The sequence below is a fragment of the Ursus americanus genome, chromosome 34 (assembly GCF_024610735.1).
Source record: "Ursus americanus isolate L20-20 chromosome 34, mUrsAme1.1.p, whole genome shotgun sequence".
In the NCBI taxonomy this organism is placed as follows: domain Eukaryota; kingdom Metazoa; phylum Chordata; class Mammalia; order Carnivora; family Ursidae; genus Ursus; species Ursus americanus.
The window spans coordinates 10392185-10417675 of record NC_142160.1 but is presented as its reverse complement, the minus strand read 5'-3'; the positions used below and the strand labels follow the sequence as shown (position 1 = coordinate 10417675).

The 25491-nt window shown below is 45.0% G+C and overlaps 1 long non-coding RNA gene across 3 annotated transcripts in view; it reads right to left on the bottom strand.

The window, feature by feature from the left end:
* LOC123776425 (uncharacterized) overlaps window positions 1-25491 on the bottom strand; it is a 75097-nt gene that overhangs the window by 8040 nt on the left and 41566 nt on the right. For all 3 annotated transcript variants that reach the window (XR_015722964.1, XR_015722963.1, XR_015722962.1), the window contains one exon: window positions 21502-21622. This is a non-coding gene — a long non-coding RNA (uncharacterized LOC123776425). The remainder of the gene's footprint in view (window positions 1-21501; window positions 21623-25491) is intronic.

Here is a 25491-nt window from a genome sequence, read left to right as displayed (position 1 = left end):
TTTTCTAACACGGAGGCACCGAGAGGGGGTCAGATACTGGATCGGAAAGACCTAGTTGAGAGGAGGGAAGGGATCATTGATATATCTAAGGTTTCTTCCCAAGGAAGGTGGGAGGGTATGGGATCCAAAGCAGAGGTCATGGGGGGGTCCCAAGGAGGTTGGAGGGAAAGTATGGTTAGAACTGGAGACAGACAGGGATTTGGGTCAGAAAGTTGGGTAGTACGGTTGAGGATGGACAACCTCTTATCCTCATCCTCCCTGAGGTAGATCACCTTGGGGAAACGGAAGTCACGAACACATTATAGTTTTTATGGAAAGTGATAAGGCGCTAAAGGTGTCATAAGACGTTCGGCACTTCTACTCGTCTTCTCTCTCAGACGTTGAGGTAAAGGAGACCTCGGTAAGTGAGGGTTTACTGGACCTTTAGAGAATCATATAATCCCTTTACATCCCCGTGAGATGGATGCTACCATAGTCCCAATTTTGGAGACCAGGAAACTGAGGTTTACAGGGGCTAAGCAGCTGGTCTGAGATTACGGAATTCTCACTGGTAAGGACAGGATTCAAGGCGTCACCTGCCTACCGCGGGGTCCTCACTGCCAGTCTGGGCTGCAAGCCTCCCCCAGGAGATGCTGACCGGCCCAGCCGCTCAGTCAGAGCCCAAGTGAGCAGGGAGGCAGCCCTCCTCCCACTTAGGACCAACCCCCGGGGTCTGTGGCTGGAAGGTGATCACGACATCATCCCTCAGCGAAAGGCTTTCTCCTCTCCAAGTGTCACAGAGGGAGTGGAACCGATTATGAAATGGAAGGGGGAGAAAAAAAATCAAGAGACATGAAACAAGAAATGCCACCCAAAAGGAGAACGAGTTTATTTAAAGTTAATCTCCACAAACAGAAGGACAAGTGTTGATACGCGCATAAAAATGCTCAAATATGCAGCACGTGGGCCTTCCAAGCTGCTGCACCGGGATTTCCAGGCTTTCGCTGTGGAGCCTGAGGGCAAGTATCTGCTGGGCCTGAAAGGCAATGTCTGTTTCTACTTCACCGCAAAGCACTTCCCTTCCTTCTGGCCTTTGACCTCTTCCAGACAGGCCTGCTTATTTGAAGGAAATGCCATATACAACCAAGACATACCCAGCTGTGTGCACTGGGCCCGGGGAAGCTTCCTTGAGACAAAATGGCTGCTCGGATTTTCGTCTAAGAGAAGAATCTTCGGCCATTTTTAACAGACCTTAGCGAAATTCGACCTGCGGCTACAGGTTATCAGGATGTATGCATGAATTCATTTACTTCCTCTTCTTTAAGCTCCAGTGACTCCCGCCAGCAAAATGGAGGGTGGGATCACTGACGTCTCTCCGCTTGGGGCTAGGCTCTGGGCTCTCCTGGGAAACACCAGGAGCATTGTTTTTCTAGAGAAAAAGGAAGCCTCAAGGGTGGGGAGTCTCCATCCCACTTCTGGAAGTCTGAGAAATGCTGTTCAGCCTTCCTTCTTCCCTCCTTCCTCTTCACCCAAGAAGAAAAATTTCCCCCAAACGTATAAATCCTGAAAACAGTTGATGACATTTGTGTCGAAGTTCCTTTGGAGGCTGAATCGGGAAACTTCAGAAGACTTGTAATTATTTTCAGTGTCCTTTTGTGGGGCGTGGGGGCTGGATGACAGAGGCTTGACTCTGGGATTAGGCAAGCCTGGAAATGTAAGGCAATTAATAGTAAATGATAGTGACTGCCTTCCAAAAAGAAAAAAAAAGAAAAAGAAAAGCTCTTTCCAGTAATCTCAACCAAAGGGCTATAGAACATAAAATTCCTTCAATGTCGCTGATGCATAATCTTGTAAAGCAGATTATCTCTGCGTTAATTTGTGTTTTCAGTTTGGATTATTGGGGGAAAAGCTGGATCCAGGCAAGGTGATGCTTCTGACTTCTCGCCTTAGAACTTTTTAGCGACTTTCGGTTCAGTGATTTCACTAACCTTGACCAAGGGCCTTTTAAAGCTCTTTCTAGGATATCGAACTTTAACGGAAAACAGGTATATTGGGGGGAGGGTGGAAGAATTCAGCCAGCAGCTATATAGTAGTCGTAACCGTGAGTGTAATAGTAACATTCATAATAGCCTATAACTCTTTCCCAGTTACCAGGCTCCACACCTTATCGGAATTGTCTCATTTATGTATTTTCCATAATCTTATAAGGTGGGTACTATGATGTCATTCCCTGGGTGTGGAGAGCCACGTAGAGGAAGAAAGCAGCCGAGTTTACAGGGAGGAAAGACAGCAAGGCTACTTTCACGGAACCGGAGCTGGACAGAAGTTTGGATCCCATCCTTCACCCCTCCGGCTTTCTAACAGGTAATTATGACCTACCCTGAAATGAGAACTGACCAGTTTAAGGCTTCTAGAATCCAGTGATACTCCCTTCCTGCTTTCCTGCAGTATTTCCAAGGAATAAAGCTCAACGAAGAAATTTCTTACAGTGTTTTTACAGCGTGTTTATATAATTACTTTGTTTGATCCGCACTGAGCCTTGTGAAGTACTCCAGGGCATATGTTATATTTTCATTTTTTTATTATTCCTTTTCTATAAACTAGGAAATCGAGTCCCCAAAAGGTGAGCTAACTTGCCCAGGGAACCGAGCTAGCGTAGTACAGGACTGGGACCCTAGCTCAGGACCTTAAGCCCTGAGCCCTGATTTGTTCTGTGACACCCAGCCCCTCCCCGCTGCATCAGGAGATATCCCCCCAGCAACTTTTCTTAAAAAATTAAATGCAATTAATTAACATGTAATGTATTATTTGTTTCAGGGGTACAGGTCTGTGATTCATCATTCTTATATAATACCCGGTGCTCATGAGAACACATACCCTCCCCAGTCCAATGTCCACCAGCAGGCAAGCACTCTGGATAGGAAGCTGATAGGGTCTCTACCCCAGGAAGGATTATGGTTCTCTTTGGGAGATGACCCTTATTCTCATCCAATTAGTGACCACACAAATAGTTCATCTCTATTTGAGAACATTCAGAACTATTTTACAGGCACACTTGGTTTGAGCTTTCTTTCCGTGCCCTGCCCCCGCCCCGGGGATTTTGTGCGCTGGCCCACGGCGCGTGCACAATACATTCGGGATCGGTGAAGCCTGCACTAGTGACTAGCACGGGCCGCGTGGTGGAAGGAGCAGAGGCTGAAGTCAGGCCAGGCTGCACTCAAGTCCTGCCTCTGAACTTTCTGGTCCCGAAACTCCGGGCAGGCACCTGACCTCTCAGCACCTGGGGCACCACGACGGACAGGAAGATCCTAGTATCCACGTCACCGAGTGAGAGGGAGAGCTAAGGTAACGCAGGTCTTAGGTCTGGTCCTGAGTGCAGGGCAGGGACGAAGCGAGCAGGAAACGCTCTCTGTGTGGCTGTTCTTGTGATCAGGGCGTCTACCTTCTCCCCTTCCTAGTTCTTGGCCCATCTTCGTTCAGCCTGCAAAGCTTCCCCTGGGTATTCCAACACGCGCTTCTGCTGAATCCGTCCTCGTGGGCGGTTCTCTTTTATCTTCATTCAGGGGCGGAGCACGATCACATCCAAACCATAGTTCAGCCAAGTGCCACTGAGCACCGTCACCTCCCCAGCTGCGGGGATGCCTATTAATAAGATCCACCCGAGCCCCTCTAGGCAGGTGTCCACCCCACCCCCCACCAAGTTCACCAAAAACGGGGTTAAATTTGGAACAGGAGCTTTTGCACCAGAACCCCCTTTTTGCTATTTGTGGCACCCTCATGCTAAGTGCACTTGAAGGGAGTTTCATTTTATGGTTGAAGGTGCTTCCAAGGTCAATACCTATTCAAGGACTCCCGGACCCCTCCCCAGGGGAGCACATTCATGTGGACCAAACGCACTTCCCGGAGAGCTGATTTCCTCCCTCTGCTGTGCCAGTGTTGGACACCACTGCTCCCAGCCCAGACGCCTCGGAGACCAGATGATTCCAGCTACATAACAGCAAATCTGCCTGTTTCCCTCAAAGCAGTCTTAGAGAAAGGAAATGTTGTCCATGTTAAAATGGGGCCTCTGGAAAAATAGGAGGAAAACAGAGAGGGAGGCAAACCATGAGACTCTTAACTCTAGGGAACAAACTGAGGGTTGCTGGAGGAGAGGCGGGTGGGGGAATGGGGTAACTGGGCGATGGGCATTAAGGAGGGCACGTGATGGAATGAGCACTGGGTGTTGTATGCAACTGATGAATCACTGAACTCCACCTCTGAAACTAATAACACACTCTATGTTAATGAAATTGAATTTAAACAAAAAAAATTTTTTTAAACTGGGGCCTCTGTTGAAGAAAAGCAGACAGGTCCACGTGCAGCTCCGTGAACTTGGCCTTGTCCTCATAATGGAATACACAGAAACCAATTCCTCCAGGCTCACTACCCGGGACTCTATTGCTTTCTGTGTCTGCAATTTACCCATCCCTCTATTTCAGGCAGCAAAAAACATATGGCCGTGACTTTCAGAGCCACCTCCCACCTGAGCCTTCCCAGACCCAGAAGCGAGCTCCCTCCCAATTCTTTAGCATTGTTTCCCCTCTCTCTGCTCCACTGCACAGAAATGGCATGGGTAGAAGTATCTGTTCCTACTGTGAGCTATATACTTAGCACAAAATGCCTTAAAAAGAATTTGATGGCAGCTTGGGCTCTACCTGGAATATGTCTAGGTAGAGCCCCTTGAGTGTTTGAGGTATTCCAGGTAGAGCCCCTTGAGTGTTTGCTGTTCTGCCCGGGACAATCACTTTTCTCATTTCCGAACCTACCTATAGCTAACTTTGAACTCTTGGTATATGCCAGCCTCTGCACCGAGGTTGACTTGCATGATCTCATCTAAACCCAACAAAGATCCCATAAAGTAGTGACTACGATTATTCCATTTTAATGTTAAGAAAAGCAAGGGAAATGAACTAGAACCCATGCTGCTCACCTCTCTGCCACAGTGTCTCCCAGTTAGGAGATGGCTGTGAGCTTTGTTCCCTTTAGAGATGAACTTTTTTTGAGGATGGGGACCAAGGCTTCAAAGTCTGTGCCAAGTTCATGGTTCAGTCCTCACTACCAGGCGGGTGTTTCACAAAGGCCAAAATCAGTCCACTTCTCCACAACAATTTATACAAAGCGTGTCTCTATTTAGAGTCACGGGTTTTCAACTTAGTATCAAACCCTATGGGATAGACAAAGGAAGTACACAATCTATTTGAGGGAGGTTAGTTCATATGAAACAGAAAAATCAATTTAGTGTTAAACTAAAAATAAACATATCAGCATCCAGAGAGAGGGATCAGGAAATCATGGGGAGGGGGTGGAATTTGAACCAGCCCTTGAAGGTGATGTCAAGAGGTGGAAAAGGAGAGAGAGGGTGAATGTGTGTGAGAAAAGTCTTGGGGGGAAGAAAATGGGGAGTCTGCTGTACCAAGATAATATGTACATTGTAATTCCTCTTCATCATCAAGCCTGGGAATTCTAAGCCTTACTGAGTCTCTTCTCTTGATAAAAACAAATACTTCTGAGCTCATCAAACAGAGTTTTCTCTAAAACCTGGGCCGGGAGTCAAAGGACCCATGTAGGGTGTGTTCCGGGGACAAGAAGACTGTTTCTTTGCAGTTCTCGTCTTCTCCCTGTCCATCCTCTCCGACTTCTGATTTTCTCTGAACTTAGTTTGTGAAAACTGAAGGTAAAAAGCTATGAGTGGAATACAACCACCCAAGTCGGCCTCCGGGCTCTGCCACCTGCCCACTGCTTCTGGTCATTGAGGATGGTGATGACAGCACCGTGTCTCCCATAATAGGTGCTGTGCTGGGGATTTTCCACATGTTAACTCCTTGAATCTTCCCAGGAAGGGTAGTTCATTATCACCTCTCTTTTATCATTGGCAAAATGGACGTTCAGCGAGACTAGGAACCTGGCCCAAAGTCACACTGCTGGACATCAGCGGAGCTGGGGCTCCAACCTCCGGGGTCCATGGGGTCTTTCAGTCTATGTTGTCAGACTACTAAGAACTACTTCCCAAGTCACTGATCTCCCCCGGGGTCTCAGCTTCCTCATTTGTAAAGTATTCATGGCAACACCGATGGTGGAGAGTAGGGAGGAGTAACAGGGTAGTGCGAGTGAACCATCTGGCCGATGTGTGGACGTCGTGTGTGCTTGTTCCCCGTCTTCTCCCGGCCTCATCCCTTGAGACACTTGTTTACAGTGAAAGTGCCATCATTATTAGTTTTCACCATTCAGAAACAGTGCTTGTTGACATTAGCTTGTCTCGAAATGTGACTTTACAATTCTGCAAGGATTTCATAAGCAGTCAGGAAGTAGGGCGGACTCTTACATAGTCTCCTCTCTTTCTCAACCTCTGTGATACCATGTACAGAAATGGGCAACACTGTCTCGTAGCTTCTCTCTTTCTCCTTCTCGTGTTCTCTTTTGCATAGTTTTGTAGTTCTCATTGAAGGTGAAACTAGGAAAATACTTCCTCCAGAGGTGAGTCTAGAGGTGATGAAAGGTGTAACAAGGCTCTGTTGTCCTTGGTGGGGGTGGGAAGCCACGTGCCCTCAGCTCAGGCAGTAAGTACTGTTCTACCGACTGCTCGCACGCTGGGCAGGTGGGGCGGCCCTGACGCAGGTGCTGAACAGGGTGCGCAAAAGGTTAGTGAATATAATTACACTTTCATAAAAATGAATGTTGGACTTTCTCCCCTGCTGCGTCTTAGCTACGGGGGCTAAAATAAATATTTTAATTAGTTTCAGCTTCCAAAAGTGTCTTAGCAGGCCAGACTTCCGAATCTGCCTCCCACAGGGAAAACACTTTCAAATCCCACCAGTTGGCAACAAATCCCTCCGAAACAAAAACCAAAACCCAAAAACCACATTTCTAACTAAACAAGAAACTGCTTCTTAGATAGACGGCCTCGCTGTGCACTTGGCAGCTTGGAGTGACACAATCTCGAGCAAAAGCGGAACCTCCGGATCTTTTGTCATTGGCCACGAGCTGCAGAGAGAATGTCAACACCAAAGCACAAGAGAGGGCCTGCAACTGCCCCCCGCTTCATTTGATGTTTTTAGAAAAAACAGGTGCATCCCAGAGAGTTTAGGGCATGTAAATATATAACGAGTTCATAGTGGATTCAAGGTAAGGTTTTCTTTTCTTTTCTTTTTCCCCCCTTTTCTAAAGTGTTCGCATGTTGCAATACTCGTGCACAGCCAGCCCCACTTCATGAAGGAGGCGCCAATATTCCTCTTCCGCACACGAGGGATCAGGGCTGAGACCCGACTCTGGGACACGCTCAGCGCCCCCACTGGCAGGTACTGGACCTGGAACCAATCGCCCGACCAGCTGACTTCTAATTTCTGTGTAATGCCTCCAGGGCCATTTTAGCACAGACGTGAGGAAGAAAATGCTCAGGGGGAAAAAAAAAATCCACGATCTTTTAATGTAATACCCCTACTTTATTTTTATACAGGGCACTATCTCTAGGGGGAGAAGGAGCTACATTTGGGAGTATAGTTCAGAATGATGGATAGATTGGAATGCACAGGGTAAAAAAAGGAAGGAGAGAGGTTAAGTCCAACACCCCCCCCCAAGAGACTTGTTAGATCCTTTAGGCCAATTACGCTTTTGGGAAATAACCCTCTGTATTGTAATGCCTCTTCGCTTTTTTCAAAGAGCTTTCAACCCTACCCTCCTGTTGTCATAGATGATCACAGTGAGTTTATCAAGGCTAGTTGTAGAAAAGACGAAGTTCATGGATTTCCGGGATAAAGAAAGAATTTTTATTTTATTGTGTTGCTTCAGGTAGCATTCCTTGTACAAACACTCCTCTTTCTCAAATCCCAATAAAGCTTAACTAAACTTTCAAAAGAGATTGGGGTATGCTATTCTAATTATAAAAGATATCCTCACAAAATTCTTTAAAACAGTGGACTTTTCTGGGTATTCATTTATTTATTCGAACCTATCTTGAGCACCTGGCCCGACACTGTGCGGCTGCTGCTGACGCGAGCAGTCTCTGGAATGAGATACACACACGAAATATACAAACATGGTTCCGAATTGTCATAGATGGAAGGAGCGAGCATAACAGTGGGCAGAGGAAAGGGACTTGATTTGGGTGCTCAGTGAAAGCATCTCTCAGGAAAGAACATTTATACCGAGACTTGATTGATACGTGGGGGCCGGCTAGGTAAAGAATGGGGAAACAGGAAGAAGCGAGCGAGGAGACACATTCCTAGAACAGGGAACAATGTCTGCAAAGCCTGGGGGGTAGGGAAATGTTTGGCAAATTTTTTTAAAGATTATTTGAGAGAGAGAGAGAGAGAGAGAGACAGAGCATGAGCAGGGTGGAGGGCAAAGGGAGAGGGAGAGAGAATCCCAAGCAGACTTCCCGCTGAGCATGGAGTTTGCCCCAGGGTTCGATCCCACAACCCTGAGATCACAATCCAAACCGAAACCAAGAGTCAGACGTCTAATGGACTGTGCCACCTGGGCATCCTTGTTTGGCAAGTCTGAGAAACAAACAGCATGACTGGAATGTCGAGAGCCGGCGGGGAGGAGTCAAAGAGGAAGTGGGAGTAAGATGAGGTTTAAATGACCTTTCCTTTACAGACAGATAAATACCTCATGAGAAAGAAGGAAGAAGGAAAGCTATCACGTCAGGAGCCTCTGCTCACTGAAGAACTATCAGAGATGAAATCATGTTCTCCCTGAAATTATAAAATTAGTCAATAAAGAACTGCTTTGATTTCCATAAATTTATTTTATCACCCAGCAGGGTAAAAGGTGTGAGTCTTGCTCCTGTGTAAGTTAAGAACTCGTTGGGTGACTTACTAGCAACTTTTTCTCAATTTTAGGGAATAATGTGTGGGTGAGAAATTCCAATGCTGGTGAGCAGCAAACTGACCGTGGTCCGCAGACATGGTTTCCTCGGCCTGGACAGTGTCTTACAAAATCTGAGGGAGCCTCAGTGGCAGAAGCTCCTTGTGTAATGGTGCACAGCCAGCTGCATGTCCTGGCTTCCCCAGCATGGAGCAGGGACCACGCGACTGAGTTCTGCCAATGGAATGTGTGCTTCTAGGCCCTGTCAGTGAAAATCCTTCTCCCAGTTTCTCTCTATCTGCAGCTGAAGGCATGGAAGGAAAAACGTCAAGAAGATGCAGATCCCCAGGCGGAGAAGAGCCTTTGTCCCTGAAGGGTCTGACAGAGTCTCCTCCGTCACCTGCACTGGCTGTGGTAGGAGGGAAATCAGAACCTCGCCAACTTCACCACTGAGATGTTGAGTTAGTGTGTTACAACTGTGTCTTTGTTTAGGTCCCTCCAAAATCGGGTTTTGAGATAGGGAGTCATGTGGAAACATCAGTAGGGGAGTGGGACATGGGATGGGGCAGGAGTGGAAACCAACGAATGATACATTGTCTGCCAGTCTCTGCTGGGGACAGCTGGGGGCTCAGTCACACAGGGCAACTGTGGGGGACAACGCAGAAGATGCCTCAGAGCTATCTCAATGGAGAGGCGAGGAGACTGGGGTATTGACGCGCTCCGTCTGCATCTGTCATTGGTGGAACGCTGCCGCCAAGAGCGCCAGTCCTTCAACATTCCGGGCGTACCCTGCACAAACGCCAAGTGTGCACGGGATTTGTTCAGCGAGAGTTAAAGCTGTGTTCAGGGGGCAGCCTGGCGGGCAGAGACAAGTGCTATGTGGACGCCGAGGAGGGCACCAACAGTGTCTGCTGAAAACATTTAGCCCACACTGACACAGGTGTCAACATTCAAAACTAGATGACAACCTAAAAATCTGAATTTCTGACTTCCCTCAAAAAATAAGACGACAGTCATCGCTGTTGGGTCTGACTTTCTGTATGGCATTACATGGCCGGAGTAGACTGATGACTGATACTTTAGATAAGGTAGTGTCTCTAATTTTCCGTAGTCTCCACCACACCCTGCTGTCTCTTACCACCAACTTATTTCCCTTTTTACATGACTTCCATGGTCCTTGCAGTAGGCATTTGAATCTGTAACCGCTGGTGTTCTCCTGGGACAAAGCTTTTGTTTCTCCTCTTCTTTTTTCATTCCAATTGCATTCTCTTCCCTCCCTATTCTACTTTGAAAGCCACTCAAAATATGTCTTGATGAAACCTTTCCTGATGACCCCCACCTATGACGTTCACCACACTTCTATGGCCGTTGGGAGCTCTAGCATCCAATATGTAGCCACTGGCCACGCGTAGCTATTTACATTTTAGCTAATTAAAATTAACAAATTAACATCGATGACGATTAAACATTCAGTCCCCTCCACTGCACTAGCCACCTTTCAAGGGCTCGATAGTCATACAAGGTCAGTGGCTATGGTGTTGGACACCACAGAAAGAACACATTTCCGTAATCACAGAAAGTTCTTTTGCATAGTACCGATCGATAGAATGAGCTGTAATTCTTAGTCTTGGCATTTCTTGCCGGTGCTCTTGTGTTTTCCTTATATATTCACCCTTTATGATGAAATCCACTTCAAAAATGAGAGAGCTTGCTCAGCGTATCGTGTATTCTTTCTCACCCTCAAGTACGTACACAGCTGTCTGCAGCAACAGTGCGAATATTTCCCAAGTTCCCAGGTGAGGTTCTGTACCAGGGTCCCCTGTGGGTTCCTTCGGAGAGATACTGTGTGTTCTCCTGCCCCTCAGGCTCATCTGGAAAACCGGGGAAGTTGCTTAGGGTGGAAAGACAGGGAAGATCAGGTTTGATTTCAAGATCATACCCTGTGAGATTGGAAAGAGGCTCATGAAGACCACTTACTGCTTTCCACTTGGGGGAAAAGAAAAACATGGGCTCCATACTTTGATGATTTAATGTGGGGTGTTTTTTGTTTTTTTGTCTTAATTTAAAATCCCATAGTGACTGAGGCTGTGTGGCATCAAGTTGAAGCACTTTGACTCGGAAGTCTGACAAACTAGGGTTGAAATCTCAGCTCCTGATACTTGTTACCTGCGGGCTCTTGCACTATTGATTTGCTTTCCCTAAGCCTTGGGGAAAATAACATTTCCCTCATGGAGGTTTTGTGAGGATTCAGTGCGCAAAATGCCATGGGAAATGTTATAAATGCTAGCTATTATTATTATCAGCACAAAGCCAGATGCAGAGGAAAAGGACTCAAGATAAGAATACACTTGTAATTGCACACCATGTTGGAAGGGACCAAAGCAGATAGTGCATTCTGGAAACTCCCTCCAAGAGAAAGATGTGTGGAATTGCGGGAGATGCGTTTGACAAACACTCATTTTTTGGGGGAAAATAATATATTTTCATTAGCGTAAAGACTCGGGTGATCAGACAAGCATTGCATTCTCCCCTTGTCCTACTCCTCCAGACAAATAATATGTCAAGTTGAAGCTACCATTTGGTGGAAAAAAAAAAAAAAGAAAGAAAAAGAAAAGGATGATGTTGGAAATAGGATGACCAGGAAGAAAAGGACCAGAGAACTTTAATCACTCAGACTTGGTTTCAGAAAATAAAGTCACTATAGGAAATATCTCTTTTTCTGTCTTCTCCATCCACATGTCTTTCCCTTTTGAAGAGAATGGAACACTTTGAGTAAAATTTCCAAAGAGGTAGACAGTGGCTGGAAATGGTAATATTCCCAAGCACCTCTGAGGCATGACTGTGTCCTTCTCTTGGCCATCCAGCTGTGAAAAATCACTGTATTGTCCCATAATCTCACTGAACAAAGGCATTTCCTGCTGAACAGGTCAGGCAAGAGCCATCTAAGAACAGTATTTTGGCCAACGTCACGATGAAAAGGGTTTGGGCAGAGGGTCAGGAGCGGCATTTACTAGATCTGCCTTCTTTACTAGGCCCAATTTATTGCCAGGGAAGGCTGCGCAAAGTCAGCTGCTAAGGGAAGCAGCTAGATTACAAAAGAGGGTGTAGAGCATGATCAGATTCTGGTAAAAGCATGGAAAGCGTCAGTGTGAGTTATTTGTTTACGGTCGCCAAAATTCACTCTGGCTCACAAGAAAAAGAATTTCTTGGACAGATGTGGAAGTTCGTGGAAGTATCAGTTAGCTATTGCTGCATAACAAAGCACCCCAAATGCAGCGGCTTAAAAAAAATCAATTTATTCAGCGCAGTGGTGTAGGCTGCTCTTCCCCATATATCTCAGGGCAGCTAGTTGCCTGGGGCCCTGGGCTCCCCTCCAAATATTTTCTCATCCCCCAGCAGCGTAGGCCCTTCTTGTTCTTATAAGGGAGTCAGGGTTCTGGGAGAGAGCGTGAAAGAGCACACAGGGCCCCTGGAAGCCTAAGCTCTGAGCTGGCACACTCTCACCTCCCCTGAGTTCGGGCCAAAGCAAGTCACAAGACATCCCAGATCTGAGGGGTGCGGGACTAGATTTCACCTCTTCATAGTAGTCCACCTCTGAAACGGGCATGAATATGAAGGCCACCCACTGGGACCACCAATGCGATCAATTTACCATAAAAGAATTGAAGGGAAAGCTGAAGATTAGTTCTCAGAAGGCCCAAGACCCAGGGACACTCCCTGTGTCCGGGTGATGGAAACTAACGGGTGATCTCCTCACTGTTCTCCTCTCAGGAGGAAGGAAGCCCAGCATTTCCACTTGGTTGGAGACGGAAGTATCACCTCGGTCACCTGCCTATTGCTTTGCCAGCAGAGCTCGTGACATCCAGATTGGCAGTCCCACTAGAAATGATATTCTATTGACTGCGGGGCCATCCACAGGGCAAAATAGGGGTGTGGCTCCCTGAAGAAGACAGAAAGAAGGTTGCACCACCCACACCGATACGCACTCTCTGTACCCCAAAAGGGTAACAGTAGTAATATGTGTGTGTTTATAGAAGAGGGTTTTCTTTTTTTTTTTTTTTGCATGTATTTCTTAAATTTCTCCAAGGGATGTGTATTAGTTACATAATATTTTTTTTTAATTTTTATTTTTTTAAGTTGAAGCTGTACAATCTGTTTATTTGACACACTTAGGTATTGCAATGTGATGACCACCATTAGCTAACATTCCCACCAGGTTATGTAACGACCATTTCTTTTTATGTGGTGTGAACATTGGAGACATACTCTCTTAGCAACTTCCAAGTGTATAATACAGTATTGTCAACTGTAATCACACTGTTGTACACTCGATCCCTAGAACTTAGTCATCTTCTAACTGGAAGTTTGTGCTCTTTGACGAACATCTCCTCATCTTCTCCACCCCAAAGGCCATGGTAACCACCACTCGACTCCCCATTTCTGTGAATTTAGTTTTCTTAGATTCCACCTATGAATGATACCATACGATATTTGTCTTCTCTGACATATTCCACTTAGCATAGTGCTTTCAAAGTGTATCCATGTTGTTGCAAGTGGAAAGATTTCATTTTGTAGTTATATGATATTTTTAAAGTTCTAGAAACACACAAATTTGTGGCAGGATAGGTGCAGCGGGAAGGTACTTGGACTTCAGGTAGTTTTGCTTCAATTCTCCTCCTCCTCTTTCTCTTCTCCCTCCTCCCCTCGCTACACACATACATACACACACCCCTTCCATCTCATTCCAAAAAGGAAAGTGCTTTGAGTCTCTGTCTTCTCATCTGTAACATGACAGGAGAGGAGATGGTCTTCAAAGTCATTTCCATTTGTGGATAATAAATACACACACAATTCTAATTCATCAGATACATTATTTTGGATCCTATTTGGCACTTTTTCTTTGTTCCAATCAGGATACTGTATTTTAACTCTAAAACCTCAAACTTCATCCTGAAAGCACAAGGGAGTGAAGAATTTTCTTCAGCTTCCCCTTCTTTGGGCCCCATGATGCCAACATGACAGTCCACTGAAGACCACAGAGATCGAAGAGACGCTACTCCATTCCCTGAGGAATTTCAAGGCTCAGGCCTCACACATGAGAAATCAGTCCCTGGGGGAAATATGGCCCCAGAGCCTCCGTGATATCTAGACACTAACGAGGTGGGACGGCTGAAGGGGGGGCAAGGAAAAGTGTGTGTGGGAGCACGAGTGTGCTCTGTATATGCTTACGGGGACCGCTGACAAATGGCTTTGACCTTGTGGGTTGGAATTAGGGCAGCCAAAAAAACAAAAACTGAAACAAAACCGGAGCATTCAGTTAAGGTCGAGTTTCAGATGAACAAGAAATGATGTGTTGGTCTAAGTCTGTCCCATATATTACAGATACTACCGATTTGAACGGCACAGACTTATCCTAAAAATGTGTTCGTTTTTACCTGAAATTCAAACATTCTTTGCTAAATCTGGCAGCCCTGGGTAGCACAGATGTCTAACGTGATTTGTCCCTCTACACTGCCCCAGCCTCAGGCACAGACAGAATATATGACCCGAACCAGACTTTGGCCAAAGAAAGACCTCAAACTTCTGACTGTTTTGAAGCATCTGAAAGAAATCAGGAGGGGAAACATTTTGTGGGAGGATATTCCTCATTTCCTTGTGGTCATGACAGTCTGGAATAGGAATTAGAGTCTGGTTCTAAATTCAGAGCAAAAGGACTGGTTTTTTTTCTTGTTTTTATTTTCCTTCATAAAAGTACCGTATATATGTATCTACTTAAGAGAAGAAAACAAGCAAATCCATAATCACTAGCAGACGGTTGTACACGGGAGGCCAAGTAAGAGGTCTCCTTAGTATCTAAAAGAAGACACAAGGTCAATTCTTCAACTCTAAGAGTTGATTGAATGAAATTGACTCAGAATATCCTTGAAACCCTCAGAACAGCTATATGACCAGGAAAATCTGCGATATTAGCTCATGCACAAAAGGAAGGTAGGATAAGAAATTAACCACTGAGCATGGGAAAGCCAGCTTGAAGAGGAAGGTGAGGGGCATGCCAGCTTGTACTGCCTGGGTGGAGGGGGGGTGTTCAGCAGAAGGGAGGAAAAGCTAGAGAATGCAGGGAGAGCTCAGACTTAGGGAAGACCCAGTTCAAGGATAATTTGTATATCGTTGACGACGTCCAGCATAGTGAGAACACTGGCTCCCTGACACACCCGATCGGCCTCGTGCACAAACGTTGGTGATACGTCACAGGAGAGAATGCAACGAAGCGTACTCCAATTCCGTGCCCCAGATAAACCCAAGGGGGCTTCGTGTAAATGAAGGAATGTCAGTAAGTAGGCATAGCTGTTGTTTCTTCCTCTGACATTATGTCTTTGAACTTGATTCGGTGTAGCAACGATTTAACTGTTCGTGTCCTCCCGGCACTAAGGAGGATGGTCTATTTTCGCCTAGGTTGGCAAGGAGGAAATGGCAGGCAGGAGTCCAGAGCACTCCTCTATGAAAGGACAGTTTCCTCCGTGTTTGCAATGGGTGGGATGCTTCAGCTGATAAAACCCTATTCTTTGGTTATGTTTCCTAAACAGAGTCCAGCTGGATTCTCAAGTTTCCCAAGCAGATCCACTCAGATACTTCTTGTTTATAGTCTTTCCTCTGACCATTCCAGTCTGAAGCCATGCAGTCAAGGTCAAGTTACTCTACTTATCATTTGCCAAATGCTTATGTAGCACAGGTCATGCGCCAGGCAGTGTTTTAAATAATAACAAATCAAAACTACAATGAGATACCACCTCACACCTGTCAGAATGGCTAAAAGTAACAATACAGGAAACAACAGGTGTTGGTGAGGATGTGGAGAAAGGGCAACCCTCTGACACTGTGGGTGGGAATGCAGACGGATGCAGCCCTTCTGGAAAAGAGTACGGAGGTTCCTCACAGAGTTCAAAACAGAACTACCCTACGATCCAGCAATTGTAATGCTAGGGATTTACCCAAAGGACACATAAGTACTGATTCAAAGTGATACGTGCACCCTGATGTTTATAGCAGCATTATTAACAATAGCCAAATTACGGAAAGAGACCAAACGTCCATCTCTGCATGGATAAAGATGTGGTATATGTACACAGTGGAATATTAGCCATAAATAAGAATGAAATCATGCCATTTGTGACAATGTGGATGGCACTACAGTGTACTATGCTAAGCAAAATAAGTCAGAGAAAAATACCGTATGGCATCACTCATATGTGGAATTCAAGAAACAAATGAACATAGAAGGGGAAAGAAAGAAGAGAGGCAAACCATAAAACAGACTCTTGACTATAGAGAACAAACTGATGGTTACCAGAAGGGAGGTGGGGGAGGGCTGCATGAAAGCGCTGATGGGGATTAAGGCGGGCACCTGTGATGAGGACCAGGTGTTGATGTAGGGACAAATCACTAAATTCTACACCTGAAAATAATATTACACTGCCTGTTAACTAGCTGGAATTTAAATAAAAACTTGAAAGACTCAAAAAAAAATTCACTTAAACCTCCTGTCCGCTGTACGAGGTAGGGACCACCGTCAGCCTCACTTTACAGATGGTGACTTAACCGAGTAGTTAAGACACCTGCCCAGGTAAATGGCGGAGTCAGTGCTCTGGACGGCCTTGTTATGCGCTCTCATCCTCCGTCTAGGCTGACATCGCATGCACCTCTCGGCTATCCCATCGTGAATGCTCCTGATTCCTGGGGGAAGACATTTTCCTGGGTGGGAGAGGTGGGGATGGAGTATCAAGGGAATGCTTATTGCCAAGTGGGCTGGGAAAGCTAACCGGTTGAAATCAGTTGTCTCATGGAATCTAGTTCTTGGCTCCCAGAATCAAGTGGGGGGGGGCACCATTTCAAAGGTGGTTATGTAACCCCGGAGAGGAAGAGCTATGCCAGCAGCTGTCTCGTTTCCTGAAATTTGGCAGCTATGGATCTGAAAGGTTCACAAATACATTGGATGTTGCTGAAGCCAGGGAGAAATTCCTTTTCTAATGTTAAGAACATTTCTCTATGTGAAGGAGGTATTATTATTATGATATGTGATAAGTGGGGTGACCATAGATCTCATCATCCTAATTGAAAGCCTTTTAAGAGTAAAGGGGACATTGTTAAACGTTATGCTAGGCTGACTCAGCATTAAACCAGGGCTCAACCAGGCAAGCAGAAGGTATGGTCACTCCAATGATAAACGAACAGAGAACTTCAAGCTCGGACACAGGTTTTAATCTGGGAAAGCCTGACCAGGATCTCATGCAACACTTCTGCTGTTCTTGTCCTGGCTGCACATTGATAAGTTGGCCAAGTTTTCTAAGTGCTATTGGGGCTTGTGGTGGTATTAATGATGGGGGCCCTGCAGACCTGCTTTTGTCCATCACTGATGCAACTCTCTTTTTTTAATACCACAATTCCTTTTTTTTTTTTTTTAAAGATTTTATTTATTTATTTGACAGAGAGAGAGACAAGCTGGGGCAGAGGGAGAGGGAGCAGGGAGCCTGACGCGGGACTCAATCGTAGGACCCTGGGATCATGACCTGAGCCGAAGGCAGACGCTTAACGACTGAGCCACCCAGGCACCCCACTGATGCGTCTCTTAATAGAGCACGTGAGACCCCACAAAGTTAGGCCAAGTTAGCGCACAAACACGGGGAACCACAGGCTTGCTAATTTTCAACAGATCACCAGCTGCCATTTCACTTCCGAATGGATTTCTCCCTGAGCCCACTTGATATGCTTCAGCTTAGTGGAGGGTGACAGGAAGTCAGGGAGACTTGAAACCTTGTCAACTGAACGACAGCTGAAGGAAATGGGAACACACAGCTTGGAGAAGAGAAACATGAGGGCCCCAAGGGATGGCATCACATAGCTGACTTGTGGCCACATGCGAGAAGGAGCAGGCTTACTCTGAGTTACCCGCAGTGTGGTACAAAATGCAAACTCCAGGCAAGCAGATTTGGGCTCAATTTAGGTGATTTCTCTTTTTTGTCATTATTAAATGTTTTTGAGAAATATGTTTTAATGATAAAAATAGCACATGCTCTTTGTTAAAAAAATATTTAAACAATAACAAAACATATAAGGTGGAAAGTAAAAGCCTTCCTCTTTTCTCCTGTTCTCCTTCCCTTGTCCACATCCACTCCTTGGAATGTCTCCCGTGGCCTCCCCCATTCCTACCTCTGCACAGGCACACGTGTTATCTGTACATACATGCATACCATATGTGTACAGAGAAGTTTGCCTATTTTTGTTTGATTAAAAAATAGACTCATAAAATGGGCATGTCTCAGGGGGTGACGAAAAAGCAGGCTGATGTGGAAATTTCTCTTATTTCTGAATGATGTTAAACAGAGATGCCTCGCGGAAGGATGTGAAATAGTCCCCAGGCCTTTATTGACTGTTAGTCAATTTTACTTAACCTGTTTTGACACTGTTTTCATTAAAAACGTTTCACTAGGTGCCTCGAAAAATTGAAGTAGACATTTTGTTCTGAAACCCCTTTTTAAGAGAAACGATTTTCAAATGACTCAAGCTTTTTGAAAATGGAGGGGCTGTCTGGGGAATCTTGGTCACTGGCTATGGCCGAGGTTGGCTGACCACTTGGCTGGGCGGCTGTTGGGGACAGTGAAGCCACAGATGGACAGGAGAAGAGAGATGGCCCGCGTGCCTTCCAAGAGCCGTGGCAGCGCTCTGATTCCCTGATTCCTGCGCCAGCTCAGCTGGGCCGTGAGAAAGATCCCCGAAGAGCCCCTGCTCGCCGTGCACCCCCCACCCCTGCAGGAACAGTGCTCGCGCAGCCTGCCTGGTGCCGGAGCCGCCCACGGGCACGTGGCTGGTGGACAGGGACGCCTGCCTGGGGGCCATACGTGCTCGAGCTGCTCTTTGGACCTCGGGAGCTTTCAGCTGAGGTCCCTCCATTTAAAAGAAAACAAATTCCTCTCTAAACGCTGCAGGTTCTAAATTGACAGCAAATACTGTACATTCTTAAGAGCCTGGCGTGCAGTAAATGACTCCTTCACCTGTTTCCTATTTTGACATTTCATCAAGATGGAATGTGGTGGCTATAAAAGATAATATTATTGTATTTGACTTAAAAAAAAGACACACTGGTTAGATCTCTGTGTTCAGAATCCCCTCTACTTGTGTATGGGTTGGCTAGACTTATTTTTTTTTTATCTTGAAAAAAAAAAAAAGCCACGGAAACATTGCAAAAAGAGCACGTGGAACATTATATACTCTTAATTCACCAGTTATTAGTATTTTACCATTATTTCCTTATGTCTCTATATACATATTATTATTTTTAAATGTATTTATTTGAGACAGAGTGTGAGCACAAAGGGGGGGAGGGGCAGAGGGAGCCGGGAGAGAGAAAAGCAGATTCCCTGCTGATTCCTGGACCCTGAGATCAAGATCTGAGTGGAAGGCAGATGCTTAACAGACTGAACCACCCAGGCGCCCCGTATATTAATATGATTGTCAGGAACTGCCATAGGCTGAATGTGCCCCACTCCCCAATTCCTATGATGATTGGAACCCCCAGCAGGATGTTATGAGGAGGTGAGGGCTTTGGGAAGTATTAGGTGATGAAAAGAGAGAGCTGATGTTGAGGAGTAGTGCCTTTATGAAAGAGACCCCACAGAGCTCCCCAGCTCTTCCATCACGTAAAAGTATAAGAAGTCTGTACCTGGAAGAGGGGCCTCACCCAACCATGCTGGCCCAATGATCGTGGCCTTCCATCCTCCAGAACTAAGAGAAATAAATTTCTGCTCTTTATAAGTCACCCTGTTGGTGGTATTTTGTTACAGTAGCCTGCATGGACTGAGACAGGAAATGTTTGAGGCAAACTGCAGACATCCTGACCCTTTCCACGAAAACATGTGGGCAAGGGTCTCCTGAGAACAAGGGGGCAGTATAATGATCAGAGTGAGGACATTCGACATTGATATGATGCTGTCACTGAACGCGATCATATTCAAATTTTGCCGGTCTCTCTGATATTTCCTTTTATAACATGTTTTCCCAATTTAGAACTGCATATTTACACTTCATTGTCATGTTTCTTTAGTCTCTTTTATTCCAGAAAAGTTCCTCAACCTTTGTCTTTCATTGTACTGATATTCTTGAAGAGTATAGACCTGTGGTTTTCTAGCATGTGCTTTGAATTGGGTTTGTGTGGTGTTTCCTTTGGACGAGTTCAAATTACGCACATGCTGGGTCCTTCTCAGCACATCACATTGGGAGGCTCCTGCTGTCAGTTTGTCCCACTATTAATGACGTTAACTTCACTGTGGGCTTAAAGTAGTATCCAGGTGATTTCTCCACTTGAGAGAAATCCTTTGTTTTTTATAATTAATAAATAATCTGTGAACGGACATTGGTGGTGTTACTAGGTTTCTTCACTCTAGATGTAACTTTTTTCTTTTGTCATAATAAATCTATAGAGAGATACTTTTAGACTGTGTAGAGCACTCGCTTACAAACAAACTAGTTTTAGCATCGGTTGATGACCCTTCTCTGAGTTAATTACAGTATTACAATGGTGGGTAGATGCTTTTGGAAAAAGGAATAGTGTAATATTGAGGTTTCCTCCTTGCGTTCCTTCTCCGTTATTCCTTCCCCAAGACCAACAGGGATACCCAGGGCAAATCAGTTGGGCCAACAGGACTAAAGGTCCCTGACAGCACCTTCTTCCCACCATTCCAAAGTGCAATCTATGTCTGGAGGAGACGGCAGCCAAGCGCAGAGGAAAGAGCTTGGATTAAGAGTCAGGTGAGCAGGAGACCTGGCATTCCCCACCTGGGCACTCCACAGGTTCGACTACCTGCACGTGTCCTAAACAGAACCCCTCGGAGGGGGTCACTTCCTGAAACCTGGGTCTCCCCCACAGTTCCAATATCATTGAATCCTGCCACCATCTACCCAGTTGTCCAAGCCAAAAATCGGGGCAGCATTCTCTACCCCTGCCTCTTCCTTACTCTCCATATCGAATTAACAGCCAAGTCTTGCATGCTGACGCCTTCCGAACATCTGCAGGAATCCATCCTCTTCTCCCCAGCCCTGCTGTACCGCCTGGGCCACACTATAATGCCTCACACTTGCCCTTTTGCACTTTCTTCCCGACTGTCCTCTGGCCCCCAAGATTTTGTGCAGTACACTCCATTCTTCTCGCTTCAGCCAGAGTGACCTTTCTGCAGGATAAATTTGATCATGCCCCTTCCTCCTTCCCAGTCGTTAAACCTATCGGTAGCTCCCCATGGCAGTGAAGATCTTTTGGTTAAAGTGCTAGGTCTCAACTCCCTACCATGGTAAACAAAGCCCCCACAGCCCACTTTGCCAGGGACATTTCTCATCATGGCATCCCCTCTCACTTACTTATGCTTACTAGCCTCACTTTTGGCCAGAAATCAAGACAGGCATAAGGTGACACATATATATGGAAGGTGTTCTTGGGAAAAACAAAACAAAACAAAACACACCAAAAACAAACAAACAACCCCCCCCCAAAAAACAACTCAGTGTGCATCCACAAGGCAATTTTCCCTGAGAAAATCGTGGAAACAGATTTGACCTAGCCATTTCCAGGACTCCGGCTGTGGAAAGCAGCCCCCAAACCTAGGATCCTTCTCTTTAGTTGAGAAAAGTACTCACCAGGGGATAGTTCCTTCAAGTTTGCTCCTCTCGGTGGGTGAAGCCACTGAAAGAGACGGGCCACCAGAGGGCGCGCCGTGACCCCGCAACCGGCTGGAGGAGAGATGGGTTCCACATTTATCTTGAAAGAAAAGATATTGGAAACATATCAGATATATTTATTTATGCTTTCTGACTACCACATGCATCTCAAATCCCAGGGCAGTCACATTATTTTATTTTTATGCCGTATCCATGGTTTCAGGACAAACAGGCTAAGAAAAACCTTTCCCATCACTGAATGAAAAAGGAAGTATGAAAGCTCGGGTCCTTTTTTTTTTTTTTCCTCCAGAAAGTCAGACTACATTTTATTTTATTTTATTATTTTATTTTTTTTGAAGGTTTTATTTATTTATTTATTCGACAGAGATAGAGACAGCCAGCGAGAGAGGGAACACAAGCAGGGGGAGTGGGAGAGGAAGAAGCAGGCTCCTAGCGGAGGAGCCTGATGTGGGGCTCGATCCCATAACGCCGGGATCACGCCCTGAGCCGAAGGCAGACGCTTAACCGCTGTGCCACCCAGGCGCCCCCAGACTACATTTTAAACAGTCTCCCCTAGGCAAGAACTCTTGAACCATTGAAGAAATTTCTAGAAGACATTTCTAAATCTTCATATGACACATTACTCATAAATATTTGAAAATTCTCAAGAATACCGAGGATCGGGCAAAATGATAATAAAATATGACAAACAGTTCTCCCTGAGCATTTACAACGGCTGTACCAGGAGTTTGATGTATTACAAGTAAATGTAAATATATTTAACTCACATTATATGCTTTGGGGTTAAGTATCGTTCCTATTTCTCAAATGAGAAAACCAAGACTCCAAGCACTTTAGCAATTTGACACAACCACAGAATTAGGATTTGAACTCAAGACTAGGAGATGTCAAAGTCTGCGCTCCTACTCAGAGCGCTGTGTGTCTTGGCAACCTCTCGTGTTTCTTTCAGAAGCTCACTGGCTCTCCTTCAAGACTTTCCCCCTTTTTTCCTTTGTCTCATGAGTACTTACAGTGCTAAATGGCACTCTACCAGCCACCCTCCATACTCTCCATTCCAACTGCCCTATCGTTCTCTTGACTTTACCTTCTACTCCCCATCAAAAGGTGGCTCTCCTATGTGTCACTTCCTTCAGAACCAGTGTTTCTTGCTAGAACACCTTCTAGTGCCTGGTGATCAGGCCATCAACACAAACACTGATTGAACATCTCTGTGCTAGACCAGTAGGATTCCAGAACACATGGGGTCCAGGAAATGCTTGTTGGATGGACAGATGGATGGATGGAATATAATACCCAGTGACAATATAGGAAGTTTCAGGTAGAGGGCAGAACATGAGTCCTGGAATAAGAAAAATTTGGATACGTGCTCCGTCATTTGGGTACTTAGTACAATTCACCAAATATTTCTGACTGTGGTCATTTCAGGCTCTTGGTAAGTTCTATTTCCCACCGCTTAGTACTTCCAAATTCCTGAGAGGCATCAGTCTTTGGGATTTGGGAATAAGAAATGAGAACTCCCAGGAATTCTGAAATCACAAATTATTCCATATTTTTCATGACACTTTAAATAAATAATGTGTAACCATAATGACCATCGACTCACTTTTCTGTAATAGGATCATACTTCTGGAGGTTTACACTAAAAAATAATAATAAATGTGGTTTACTATTATTATGAATCAATTTCTTGTGATAAGATTATATATTTCAATAACATGTAAAAAATCTTTTTCTTATATAGACATTTGACAATAGAACATATTAAAGAAGGGAAAAGAGACACAAGATAAATGTCAAATAAAAATTGTTATAAAAATGGAATGTAGCACAACAAATATTTCTATAAGGTATTATCATTCAAATGAAAATTTAAAACACACAAGGCATTAACTGCCTGACCAATTTCCTTTTTTGCCTGGACATTTGTCCAACTGTTAGGAATGCATCCAAAAGCACTTTTGAGTCGAACTTTAGAGTACATATTGCTTCCTATAAGCTTATTTCCTTTTTTAATGATGAAAATGAAAAATACTTATTTTTCTTGTCTTCTTGCCCTGGCTTTGATTTTGCTGTTGAAAGCGATACTGCTAATTCAGGTTTTTGTTCAGTTTCTAATTTCCCGTCTGAGTATTCCACAATATTCCCATCATCTGCTCTTTGCATTTCTTCCATTAAAGTGTTTACAAAGACCTGTAGCCTGGAGGGAACATTAAAACACTGGAAAACACCAGTGAACGTTACTGGGTTGCGTTCCAGTAACATAACATTCAGATCTCCTACCAAAGTTAACAGCACTAAATAGGGGCATGTGTTGAAATTGCCAATTTAAGGATATATTTTGTTTCTAGAACTGATTTCTTCCAAAATAACTCATAGGACTTGTATGAGGTCTACTAGGCATAACTTACTGATATTTATTTTATTTGTTGGAAGGGCTCACGTAGCAGCCAGGGCTCTGAACACACATAGCACAGCAAGAGCAGCTAGCAAGACTGACTCATTAGATGCTCTTGGCTCCTGGGGTGCCGTTGTCCTGATTCCTGGAAAAATCACCTTAACCTTTGATTCTGTGCATTAGTGTTCCTTGGTCTCGCATTCAACTTGACACGAGTGAGTCCTCTGAACTGGTAACATCTCTATGTTGATTCTTCCATTTTAAATCTTGCAGGAGAATCATGACTTTTTCCAGTTTTCCCAATTTCTTGGCTAAATATGACTGGGACTTGGGATTCGGGAAAAAAAAAATAAGCATTTCTGGAAAAATGCCAGGAAGGACTTCCATGGAAATACTTCCACTGCCTTTGAAAGTAAGGTATAGCATGTGACATGTTTTGGCCAACGGGACCTGTGGCTTCCAGGCAGAAACTATGAGAACCATTATGAGATTTGTCATCTCCCTTCCTGCTGCTGCATTAATCATGGAAGCACATGTTTAGCTAGAGCCTTGGGAACTGGGGTCCATGAGGGACCATGAGAAGCAGGGCCCACCACAATCATGTAGGACACACACCAGAGACATGACAGGAGAAATTTTGGTGAGATTTTGCAGTTGTTACTACTGCATGACCTATGACGGGCCCCATGTTTTGGGTAATTCACTCACCTCTGAGTCTCGTTTACCTTATTAGAAAAGAGAAAAAGAAATTTCTAGTTCAGGTTTGTTTGTTTATCTTTGGTGAGGACTGAAGCAGGTGAGTGCCTGTAAACCTTCTGACACAATCCTACTTTCTAGTGGTTGCTCAACGTAATGGTGCCCTGCACAGGGATCAAGAGCCCATCCCTAGAAATAGATCATAGAAAAAAATAGCAAGTCAGGGTGGTCTCAGATTTTCCAAAGGTGAACATGGGAAGCCAGCTATCAAAGGAGCAATACCTTCAAAATTCTAAAGGAAAAGATTATACCCAGCCAAACTATCAACTGAGTCTGAGGGTAGAATACAGCCATTTTCACAAAAAATGTTTACATCTTATGTACTGCTTCTCTGGAAGTACTCCACCAAAATGAGTAAGTTATTCATCCAGGAAAAATACGCGAGGTTAGGAAACAGAGGACCTCAACTCAAGACAGAAGGACTTCCTGTGAAGGGCAGCCTTGGCTTGATGTCTGGGCAGAGCCTAGGGAGCACCTGGCTGGCTGGGAGCAGGAAGATGGGGCTTCGGGGAGACCCAGCCAGGAACAATATTTAAGTGGAAGGAAACTTGAGGTATGTGGAAAATGTGGATGCACATTGATGAGTTGTGTCTTTTTTTTTTTTTTTGGTTTTATGTTTGTTTGTTTGTTTGATTCTCAATTTAATCAGAAATTTCAAAATAACTGCCAAATATAGGGGGGGACCAGGGTGAGGGGGGATTAGTGAAGTACTAAATCTTCACCTTGCCAATTAGCGAATCAGTAGGTTATGCCTTAAGTTGGTAACTCAAGAAACTCAGCGTTAGGGGTGCCTGGGT